We start from the raw sequence: 12,427 nt of genomic DNA, 5'->3' as shown, positions 1-12,427 counted from the left end.
TTCAATATCGATGCAATATCTGTGTTTCATCGTTTGATTTGAAGGTCGAAGGGATACAGTAAACTTGCAATGGTGCATCGGAATCTAATACTGCTGTCCCAGGAAAGGCTCAAATCACCAACTATTAGCAGAGTTACTTCTCTTGTAAATAAGTCGACATTTTGCCTTTTGTATTCAATATCGATGCAATTTCTGTTTTTCATCGTTGATTTGAAGGTCCAAGGGATACAGTAAACCTGCAATGGTGCATCGGAATCTAATACTGCTGTCCCAGGAAAGGCTCAAAGCACGAACTATTAGAAGAGTTACTCCTCTTGTAAATAAGTCGACATTTAGCCTTTTGTATTCAATATCGATGCAATTTCTGTGTTTCATCGTTGATTTGGAGGTCCAAGGGATTCAGTAAACCTGCAATGGTGCATCGGAATCTAATACTGCTGTCCCAGGAAAGGCTCAAAGCACGAACTATTAGAAGAGTTACTCCTCTTGTAAATCAGTCGACATTTTGCCTTTTGTATTCAATATCGATGCAATTTCTGTGTTTCATCGTTGATTTGAAGGTCCAAGGGATACAGTAAACCTGCAATGGTGTATCGGAATCTAATACTGCTGTCCCAGGAAAGGCTCAAAGCACGAACTATTAGAAGAGTTACTCCTCTTGTAAATAAGTCGACATTTTGCCTTTTGTAATCAATATCGATGCAATTTCTGTGTTTCATCGTTGATTTGAAGGTCCAAGGGATACAGTAAACCTGCAATGGTGCATCGGAATCTAATACTGCTGTCCCAGGAAAGGCTCAAAGCACGAAGTACTAGAAGAGTTACTCCTCTTGTTTATAAGTCGACATTTTGCCTTTTGTATTCAATATCCATGCTATTTCTGTGTTTCATCGTTGATTTGAAGATCCAAGGGATAGAGTAAACATGCAATGGTGCATCGGAATCTAATACTGCTGTCCCAGGAAAGGCTCAAAGCACGAACTATTATAAGAGTTATTCTTCTTGTAAATAAGTCGACATTTTGCCTTTTGTATTCAATATCGATGCAATATCTGTGTTTCATCGTTGATTTGAATGTCCAAGGGATACAGTAAACCTGGAATGGTGCATCGGAATCTAATACTGCTGTCCCAGGACACGCTAAAAGCACGAACTATTTAGAGAGTTACTCCTCTTGTAAATAAGTCGACATTTTGCCTTTTGTATTCAATATCGATGCAAGTTCTGTGTTTCATCGTTGATTTGAAGGTCCAAGGGATTCAGTAAACCAGCAATGGTGCATCGGAATCTAATACTGCTGTCCCAGGAAAGGCTCAAAGCACGAACTATTAGAAGAGTTACTCCTCTTGTAAATAAGTCGACATTTTACCTTTTGTATTGAATATCGATGCAATTTCTGTGTTTCATCTTTGATTTGAAGGTTCAAGGGATACAGTAAACCTGCAATGGTGCATCAGAATCTAATACTGCTGTCCCAGGAAAGGCTCAAAGCACGAACTATTAGAAGAGTTACTCCTCTTGTAAATAAGTCGACATTTTGCCTTTTGTAATCAATATCGATGCAATTTCTGTGTTTCATCGTTGGTTTGAAGGTCCAAGGGATACAGTAAACCTGCAATGGTGCATCGGAATCTAATACTGCTGTCCCAGGAAAGGCTCAAAGCACGAAGTACTAGAAGAGTTACTCTTCTTGTTTATAAGTCGACATTTTGCCTTTTGTATTCAATATCCATGCTATTTCTGTGTTTCATCGTTGATTTGAAGGTCCAAGGGATAGAGTAAGAATGCAATGGTGCATCGGAATCTAATACTGCTGTCCCAGGAAAGGCTCAAAGCACGAACTATTGTAAGAGTTACTCTTCTTGTAAATAAGTCGACATTTTGCTTTTTTGTATTCAATATCGATGCAATATCTGTGTTTCATCGTTGATTTGAAGGTCCAAGGGATACAGTAAACCTGCAATGGTGCATCGGAATCTAATACTGCTGTCCCAGGAAAGGCTCAAAGCAAGAAATATTAGAAGAGTTACTCCTCTTGTAAATAAGTCGACATTTAGCCTTTTGTATTCAATATCGACGCAATTTCTGTGTTTCATCGTTGATTTGAAGGTCCAAGGGATGCATTAAACCTGCAATGGTGCAACGGAATCTAATACTGCTGTCCCAGGAAAGGCTCAAAGCACGAAGTACTAGAAGAGTTACTCCTCTTGTATATAAGTCGACATTTTGCCTTTTGTATTCAATATCGATGCAATTTCAGTGTTTCATCGTTGATTTGGAGGTCCAAGGGATACAGTAAACCTGCAATGGTGCATCGGAATCTAATACTGCTGTCCCAGGAAAGGCTCAATGCACGAACTATTAGAAGAGTTACTCCTCTTGTAAATAAGTCGACATTTTGCCTTTTGTATTCAATATCGATGCAATATCTGTGTTTCATCGTTTGATTTGAAGGTCGAAGGGATACAGTAAACTTGCAATGGTGCATCGGAATCTAATACTGCTGTCCCAGGAAAGGCTCAAATCACCAACTATTAGAAGAGTTACTTCTCTTGTAAATAAGTCGACATTTTGCCTTTTGTATTCAATATCGATGCAATTTCTGTTTTTCATCGTTGATTTGAAGGTCCAAGGGATACAGTAAACCTGCAATGGTGCATCGGAATCTAATACTGCTGTCCCAGGAAAGGCTCAAAGCACGAACTATTAGAAGAGTTACTCCTCTTGTAAATAAGTCGACATTTTGCCTTTTGTATTCAATATCGATGCAATATCTGTGTTTCATCGTTTGATTTGAAGGTCGAAGGGATACAGTAAACTTGCAATGGTGCATCGGAATCTAATACTGCTGTCCCAGGAAAGGCTCAAATCACCAACTATTAGAAGAGTTACTTCTCTTGTAAATAAGTCGACATTTTGCCTTTTGTATACAATATCGATGCAATTTCTGTTTTTCATCGTTGATTTGAAGGTCCAAGGGATACAGTAAACCTGCAATGGTGCATCGGAATCTAATACTGCTGTCCCAGGAAAGGCTCAAAGCACGAACTATTATAAGAGTTACTCTTCTTGTAATTAAGTCGACATTTTGCTTTTTTGTATTCAATATCGATGCAATATCTGTGTTTCATCGTTGATTTGAAGGTCCAAGGGATACAGTAAACCTGCAATGGTGCATCGGAATCTAATACTGCTGTCCCAGGAAAGGCTCAAAGCAAGAAATATTAGAAGAGTTACTCCTCTTGTAAATAAGTCGACATTTAGCCTTTTGTATTCAATATCGACGCAATTTCTGTGTTTCATCGTTGATTTGAAGGTCCAAGGGATGCATTAAACCTGCAATGGTGCAACGGAATCTAATACTGCTGTCCCAGGAAAGGCTCAAAGCACGAAGTACTAGAAGAGTTACTCCTCTTGTATATAAGTCGACATTTTGCCTTTTGTATTCAATATCGATGCAATTTCAGTGTTTCATCGTTGATTTGGAGGTCCAAGGGATACAGTAAACCTGCAATGGTGCATCGGAATCTAATACTGCTGTCCCAGGAAAGGCTCAATGCACGAACTATTAGAAGAGTTACTCCTCTTGTAAATAAGTCGACATTTTGCCTTTTGTATTCAATATCGATGCAATATCTGTGTTTCATCGTTTGATTTGAAGGTCGAAGGGATACAGTAAACTTGCAATGGTGCATCGGAATCTAATACTGCTGTCCCAGGAAAGGCTCAAATCACCAACTATTAGAAGAGTTACTTCTCTTGTAAATAAGTCGACATTTTGCCTTTTGTATTCAATATCGATGCAATTTCTGTTTTTCATCGTTGATTTGAAGGTCCAAGGGATACAGTAAACCTGCAATGGTGCATCGGAATCTAATACTGCTGTCCCAGGAAAGGCTCAAAGCACGAACTATTAGAAGAGTTACTCCTCTTGTAAATAAGTCGACATTTAGCCTTTTGTATTCAATATCGATGCAATTTCTGTGTTTCGTCGTTGATTTGGAGGTCCAAGGGATTCAGTAAACCTGCAATGGTGCATCGGAATCTAATACTGCTGTCCCAGGAAAGGCTCAAAGCACGAACTATTAGAAGAGTTACTCCTCTTGTAAATCAGTCGACATTTTGCCTTTTGTATTCAATATCGATGCAATTTCTGTGTTTCATCGTTGATTTGAAGGTCCAAGGGATACAGTAAACCTGCAATGGTGTATCGGAATGTAATACTGCTGTCCCAGGAAAGGCTCAAAGCACGAACTATTAGAAGAGTTACTCCTCTTGTAAATAAGTTGAAATTTTGCCTTTTGTAATCAATATCGATGCAATTTCTGTGTTTCATCGTTGATTTGAAGGTCCAAGGGATACAGTAAACCTGCAATGGTGCATCGGAATCTAATACTGCTGTCCCAGGAAAGGCTCAAAGCACGAAGTACTAGAAGAGTTACTCCTCTTGTTTATAAGTCGACATTTTGCCTTTTGTATTCAATATCCATGCTATTTCTGTGTTTCATCGTTGATTTGAAGATCCAAGGGATAGAGTAAACATGCAATGGTGCATCGGAATCTAATACTGCTGTCCCAGGAAAGGCTCAAAGCATGAACTATTATAAGAGTTATTCTTCTTGTTAATAAGTCGACATTTTGCCTTTTGTATTCAATATCGATGCAATATCTGTGTTTCATCGTTGATTTGAATGTCCAAGGGATACAGTAAACCTGGAATGGTGCATCGGAATCTAATACTGCTGTCCCAGGACACGCTAAAAGCACGAACTATTTAGAGAGTTACTCCTCTTGTAAATAAGTCGACATTTTGCCTTTTGTATTCAATATCGATGCAAGTTCTGTGTTTCATCGTTGATTTGAAGGTCCAAGGGATTCAGTAAACCAGCAATGGTGCATCGGAATCTAATACTGCTGTCCCAGGAAAGGCTCAAAGCACGAACTATTAGAAGAGTTACTCCTCTTGTAAATAAGTCGACATTTTACCTTTTGTATTGAATATCGATGCAATTTCTGTGTTTCATCTTTGATTTGAAGGTTCAAGGGATACAGTAAACCTGCAATGGTGCATCAGAATCTGATACTGCTGTCCCAGGAAAGGCTCAAAGCACGAACTATTAGAAGAGTTACTCCTCTTGTAAATAAGTCGACATTTTGCCTTTTGTAATCAATATCGATGCAATTTCTGTGTTTCATCGTTGGTTTGAAGGTCCAAGGGATACAGTAAACCTGCAATGGTGCATCGGAATCTAATACTGCTGTCCCAGGAAAGGCTCAAAGCACGAAGTACTAGAAGAGTTACTCCTCTTGTTTATAAGTCGACATTTTGCCTTTTGTATTCAATATCCATGCTATTTCTGTGTTTCATCGTTGATTTGAAGGTCCAAGGGATAGAGTAAGAATGCAATGGTGCATCGGAATCTAATACTGCTGTCCCAGGAAAGGCTCAAAGCACGAACTATTGTAAGAGTTACTCTTCTTGTAAATAAGTCGACATTTTGCTTTTTTGTATTCAATATCGATGCAATATCTGTGTTTCATCGTTGATTTGAAGGTCCAAGGGATACAGTAAACCTGCAATGGTGCATCGGAATCTAATACTGCTGTCCCAGGAAAGGCTCAAAGCAAGAAATATTAGAAGAGTTACTCCTCTTGTAAATAAGTCGACATTTAGCCTTTTGTATTCAATATCGACGCTATTTCTGTGTTTCATCGTTGATTTGAAGGTCCAAGGGATGCATTAAACCTGCAATGGTGCAACGGAATCTAATACTGCTGTCCCAGGAAAGGCTCAAAGCACGAAGTACTAGAAGAGTTACTCCTCTTGTATATAAGTCGACATTTTGCCTTTTGTATTCAATATCGATGCAATTTCAGTGTTTCATCGTTGATTTGGAGGTCCAAGGGATACAGTAAACCTGCAATGGTGCATCGGAATCTAATACTGCTGTCCCAGGAAAGGCTCAATGCACGAACTATTAGAAGAGTTACTCCTCTTGTAAATAAGTCGACATTTTGCCTTTTGTATTCAATATCGATGCAATATCTGTGTTTCATCGTTTGATTTGAAGGTCGAAGGGATACAGTAAACTTGCAATGGTGCATCGGAATCTAATACTGCTGTCCCAGGAAAGGCTCAAATCACCAACTATTAGAAGAGTTACTTCTCTTGTAAATAAGTCGACATTTTGCCTTTTGTATTCAATATCGATGCAATTTCTGTTTTTCATCGTTGATTTGAAGGTCCAAGGGATACAGTAAACCTGCAATGGTGCATCGGAATCTAATACTGCTGTCCCAGGAAAGGCTCAAAGCACGAACTATTAGAAGAGTTACTCCTCTTGTAAATAAGTCGACATTTAGCCTTTTGTATTCAATATCGATGCAATTTCTGTGTTTCATCGTTGATTTGGATGTCCAAGGGATACAGTAAATCTGCAATGTTGCATCGGAATCTAATACTGCTGTCCCAGGAAAGGCTCAATGCACGAACTATTAGAAGAGTTACTCCTCTTGTAAATAAGTCGACATTTAGCCTTTTGTATTCAATATCGATGCAATTTCTGTGTTTCATCGTTGATTTGAAGGTCCATGGGATACAGTAAACCTGCAATGGTCCATCGGCCTCTAATACTGCTGTCCCAGGAAAGGCTCAAAGCACGAAGTACTAGAAGAGTTACTCCTCTTGTAAATAAGTCGACATTTTGCCTTTTGTATTCAATATCCATGCAATTTCTGTGTTTCATCGTTGATTTGAAGGTCCAAGGGATAGAGTAAACCTGCAATGGTGCATCGGAATCTAATACTGCTGTCCCAGGAAAGGCTCAAAGCACGAACTATTAGAAGAGTTACTCCTCTTGTAAATAACTCGACATTTTGCCTTTTGTAATCAATATCGATGCAATTTCTGTGTATCATCATTGATTTGAAGGTCCAAGGGATACAGTAAACCTGCAATGGTGCAACGGAATCTAATACTGCTGTCCCAGGAAAGGCTCAAAGCACGAAGTACTAGAAGAGTTTCTCCTCTTGTAAATAAGTCGACATTTTGCCGTTTGTATTCAATATCGATGCAATTTTTTTTTTCATCGTTGACTTGAAGGTCCAAGGGATACAGTAAACCTGCAATGGTACATCGGAATCTAATACTGCTGTCCCAGGAAAGGCTCAAAGCAGGAACTGTTAGAAGAGTTACTCCTGTTATAAATAAATCGACATTTTGCCTTTTGTATTCAATATCGATGCAATTTCTGTGTTTCATCTTTGATTTGAAGGTCCAAGGGATACAGTAAACCTGCAATGGTGCATCGGAATCTAATACTGCTGTCTCAGGAAAGGCTCAAAGCACGAACTATTAGAAGAGTTACTCCTCTTGTAAAAAAGTCGACATTTAGCCTTTTGTATTAAATATCGACGCAATTTCTGTGTTTCATCGTTGATTTGAAGGTCCAAGGGATACAGTAAACCTGCAATGGTGCAACGGAATCTAATACTGCTGTCCCAGGAAAGGCTCAAAGCACGAAGTACTAGAAGAGTTACTCCTCTTGTATATAAGTCGACATTTTGCATTTTGTATTCAATATCGATGCAATTTCTGTGTTTCATCGTTGATTTGAAGGTCCAAGGGATACAGTAAACCTGCAATGGTGCTTCGGAATCTAATACTGCTGTCCCAGGAAAGGCTCAAAGCACGAACTATTAGAAGAGTTACTCCTCTTGTAAATAAGTCGACATTTTGCCTTTTGTATTCAATATCGATGCAATTTCTGTGTTTCAACGTTGATTTGAAGGTCCAAGGGATACAGTAAAACTGCAATGGTGAATCATAATCTAATACAGCTGTCCCAGGAAAGGCTCAAAGCACGAACTATTAGAAGAGTTACTCCTCTTGTAAATAAGTCGACATTTTGCTTTTGTATTCAATATCGATGCAATTTCTGTGTTTCAACGTTGATTTGAAGGTCCAAGGGATACAGTAAAGCTGCAATGGTGAATCAGAATCTAATACTGCTGTCCCAGGAGAGGCTAAAAGCACGAACTATTAAAAGAGTTACTCCTCTTGTAAATAAGTCGACATTTTGCATTTTGTATTCAATATCGATGCAATATCTATGTTTCATCGTTGATTTGAAGGTACAAGGGATACAGTAAACCTGCAATGGTGCATCGGAATCTAATACTGCTGTCCCAGGAAAGGCTCAAAGCACGAACTATTAGAAGAGTTACTACTCTTGTAAATAAGTCAACATTTTGCCTTTTGTATTCAATATCGATGCAATTTCTGTGTTTCATCGTTGATTTGAAGGTCCAAGGGATACAGTAAACCTGCAATGGTACATCGGAATCTAATACTGCTGTCCCAGGAAAGGCTCAAAGCACGAACTATTAGAAGAGTTACTACTCTTGTAAATAAGTCAACATTTTGCCTTTTGTATTCAATATGATGCAATTTCTGTGTTTCATCGTTGATTTGAAGGTCCAAGGGATAGAGTAAACCTGCAATGGTGCATCGGAATCTAATACTGCCGTCCCAGGAAAGGCTCAAATCAGGAACTGTTAGAAGAGTTACTCCTCTTATAAATAAGTCGACATTTTGCCTTTTGTATTCAATATCGATGCAATTTCTGTGTTTCATCGTTCATTTGAAGGTCCAAGGGATACAGTAAACCTGCAATGGTGCATCGGAATCAAATACTGCTGTCCCAGGAAATGCTCAAAGCACGAACTATTAGAAGAGTTAATCCTCTTGTAAATGAGTCGACATTTAGCCTTTTGTATTCAATATCGATGCAATTTCTGTGTTTCATCGTTCATTTGAAGGTCCAAGGGATACAGTAAACCTGCAATGGTGCATCGGAATCAAATACTGCTGTCCCAGGAAATGCTCAAAGCACGAACTATTAGAAGAGTTAATCCTCTTGTAAATGAGTCGACATTTAGCCTTTTGTATTCAATATCGATGCAATTTCTGTGTTTCATCGTTGATTTGAAGGTCCAAGGGATACAGTAAACCTGCAATGGTGCAACGGAATCTAATACTGCTGTCCCAGGAAAGGCTCAAAGCACGAAGTACTAGAAGAGTTACTCCTCTTGTATATAAGTCGACATTTTGCCTTTTGTATTGAATATTGATGCAATTTCTGTGTTTCATCGTTTGATTTGAAGGTCGCAGGGATACAGTAAACTTGCAATGGTGCATCGGAATCTAATACTGCTGTCCCAGGAAAGGCTCAATGCACGAACTATTAGAAAAGTTAATCCACTTGTAAATAAGTCGACATTTTGCCTTTTGTATTGAATATCGATGCAATATCTGTGTATCATCGTTGATTTCAAGGTCCAAGGGATACAGTAAACCTGCAATGGTGCATCGGAATCTAATACTGCTGTCCCAGGAAAGGCTCAAAGCACGAAGTACTAGAAGAGTTACTCCTCTTGTATATAAGTCGACATTTTGCTTTTTGTATTCAATATCGATGCAATTTCTGTGTTTCATGGTTGATTTGAAGGTCCAAGGTATACAGTTAACCTGCAATGGTGCATCGGAATCTAATACTGCTGTCCCAGGAAAGGCTCAAAGCACGAACTATTAGAAGAGTTACTCCTCTTGTAAATAAGTCGACATTTTGCCTTTTCTATTCAATATCGATGCAATATCTGTGTTTCATCGTTTGATTTGAAGGTCGAAGGGATACAGTAAACTTGCAATGGTGCATCGGAATCTAATACTGCTGTCCCAGGAAAGGCTCAAATCACCAACTATTAGAAGAGTTACTTCTCTTGTAAATAAGTCGACATTTTGCCTTTTGTATTCAATATCGATGCAATTTCTGTTTTTCATCGTTGATTTGAAGGTCCAAGGGATACAGTTAACCTGCAATGGTGCATCGGAATCTAATACTGCTGTCCCAGGAAAGGCTCAAAGCACGAACTATTAGAAGAGTTACTCCTCTTGTAAATAAGTCGACATTTAGCCTTTTGTATTCAATATCGATGCAATTTCTGTGTTTCATCGTTGATTTGGATGTCCAAGGGATACAGTAAATCTGCAATGGTGCATCGGAATCTAATACTGCTGCCCCAGGAAAGGCTCAATGCACGAACTATTAGAAGAGTTACTCCTCTTGTAAATAACTCGACATTTTGCCTTTTGTAATCAATATCGATGCAATTTCTGTGTATCATCATTGATTTGAAGGTCCAAGGGATACAGTAAACCTGCAATGGTGCAACGGAATCTAATACTGCTGTCCCAGGAAAGGCTCAAAGCACGAAGTACTAGAAGAGTTTCTCCTCTTGTAAATAAGTCGACATTTTGCCGTTTGTATTCAATATCGATGCAATTTTTTTTTTCATCGTTGACTTGAAGGTCCAAGGGATACAGTAAACCTGCAATGGTACATCGGAATCTAATACTGCTGTCCCAGGAAAGGCTCAAAGCAGGAACTGTTAGAAGAGTTACTCCTGTTATAAATAAATCGACATTTTGCCTTTTGTATTCAATATCGATGCAATTTCTGTGTTTCATCTTTGATTTGAAGGTCCAAGGGATACAGTAAACCTGCAATGGTGCATCGGAATCTAATACTGCTGTCTCAGGAAAGGCTCAAAGCACGAACTATTAGAAGAGTTACTCCTCTTGTAAAAAAGTCGACATTTAGCCTTTTGTATTAAATATCGACGCAATTTCTGTGTTTCATCGTTGATTTGAAGGTCCAAGGGATACAGTAAACCTGCAATGGTGCAACGGAATCTAATACTGCTGTCCCAGGAAAGGCTCAAAGCACGAAGTACTAGAAGAGTTACTCCTCTTGTATATAAGTCGACATTTTGCATTTTGTATTCAATATCGATGCAATTTCTGTGTTTCATCGTTGATTTGAAGGTCCAAGGCATACAGTAAACCTGCAATGGTGCATCGGAATCTAATACTGCTGTCCCAGGAAAGGCTCAAAGCACGAACTATTAGAAGAGTTACTCCTCTTGTAAATAAGTCGACATTTTGCCTTTTGTATTCAATATCGATGCAATTTCTGTGTTTCAACGTTGATTTGAAGGTCCAAGGGATACGGTAAAACTGCAATGGTGAATCATAATCTAATACAGCTGTCCCAGGAAAGGCTCAAAGCACGAACTATTAGAAGAGTTACTCCTCTTGTAAATAAGTCGACATTTTGCTTTTGTATTCAATATCGATGCAATTTCTGTGTTTCAACGTTGATTTGAAGGTCCAAGGGATACAGTAAAGCTGCAATGGTGAATCAGAATCTAATACTGCTGTCCCAGGAGAGGCTAAAAGCACGAACTATTAAAAGAGTTACTCCTCTTGTAAATAAGTCGACATTTTGCATTTTGTATTCAATATCGATGCAATATCTATGTTTCATCGTTGATTTGAAGGTACAAGGGATACAGTAAACCTGCAATGGTGCATCGAAATCTAATACTGCTGTCCCAGGAAAGGCTCAAAGCACGAACTATTAGAAGAGTTACTACTTTTGTAAATAAGTCAACATTTTGCCTTTTGTATTCAATATCGATGCAATTTCTGTGTTTCATCGTTGATTTGAAGGTCCAAGGGATACAGTAAACCTGCAATGGTACATCGGAATCTAATACTGCTGTCCCAGGAAAGGCTCAAAGCACGAACTATTAGAAGAGTTACTACTCTTGTAAATAAGTCAACATTTTGCCTTTTGTATTCAATATGATGCAATTTCTGTGTTTCATCGTTGATTTGAAGGTCCAAGGGATAGAGTAAACCTGCAATGGTGCATCGGAATCTAATACTGCCGTCCCAGTAAAGGCTCAAATCAGGAACTGTTAGAAGAGTTACTCCTCTTATAAATAAGTCGACATTTTGCCTTTTGTATTCAATATCGATGCAATTTCTGTGTTTCATCGTTCATTTGAAGGTCCAAGGGATACAGTAAACCTGCAATGGTGCATCGGAATCAAATACTGCTGTCCCAGGAAATGCTCAAAGCACGAACTATTAGAAGAGTTAATCCTCTTGTAAATGAGTCGACATTTAGCCTTTTGTATTAAATATCGATGCAATTTCTGTGTTTCATCGTTGATTTGAAGGTCCAAGGGATACAGTAAACCTGCAATGGTGCAACGGAATCTAATACTGCTGTCCCAGGAAAGGCTCAAAGCACGAAGTACTAGAAGAGTTACTCCTCTTGTATATAAGTCGACATTTTGCCTTTTGTATTGAATATTGATGCAATTTCTGTGTTTCATCGTTGATTTGGAGGTCTAAGGGATACAGTAAACCTGCAATGGTGCATCGCAATCTAATGCTGCTGTCCCAGGAAAGGCTCAAAGCACGAACTATTACAAGAGTTACTCCTCTTGTAAATAAGTCGACCTTTTGCCTTTTGTATTCAATATCGATGCAATTTCTGTGTTTCATCGTTTGATT

This window comes from Schistocerca cancellata, chromosome 4 (genome assembly GCF_023864275.1).
Source record: "Schistocerca cancellata isolate TAMUIC-IGC-003103 chromosome 4, iqSchCanc2.1, whole genome shotgun sequence".
Lineage (NCBI taxonomy): Eukaryota > Metazoa > Arthropoda > Insecta > Orthoptera > Acrididae > Schistocerca > Schistocerca cancellata.
Note: the sequence above shows the minus strand (reverse complement) of the source record.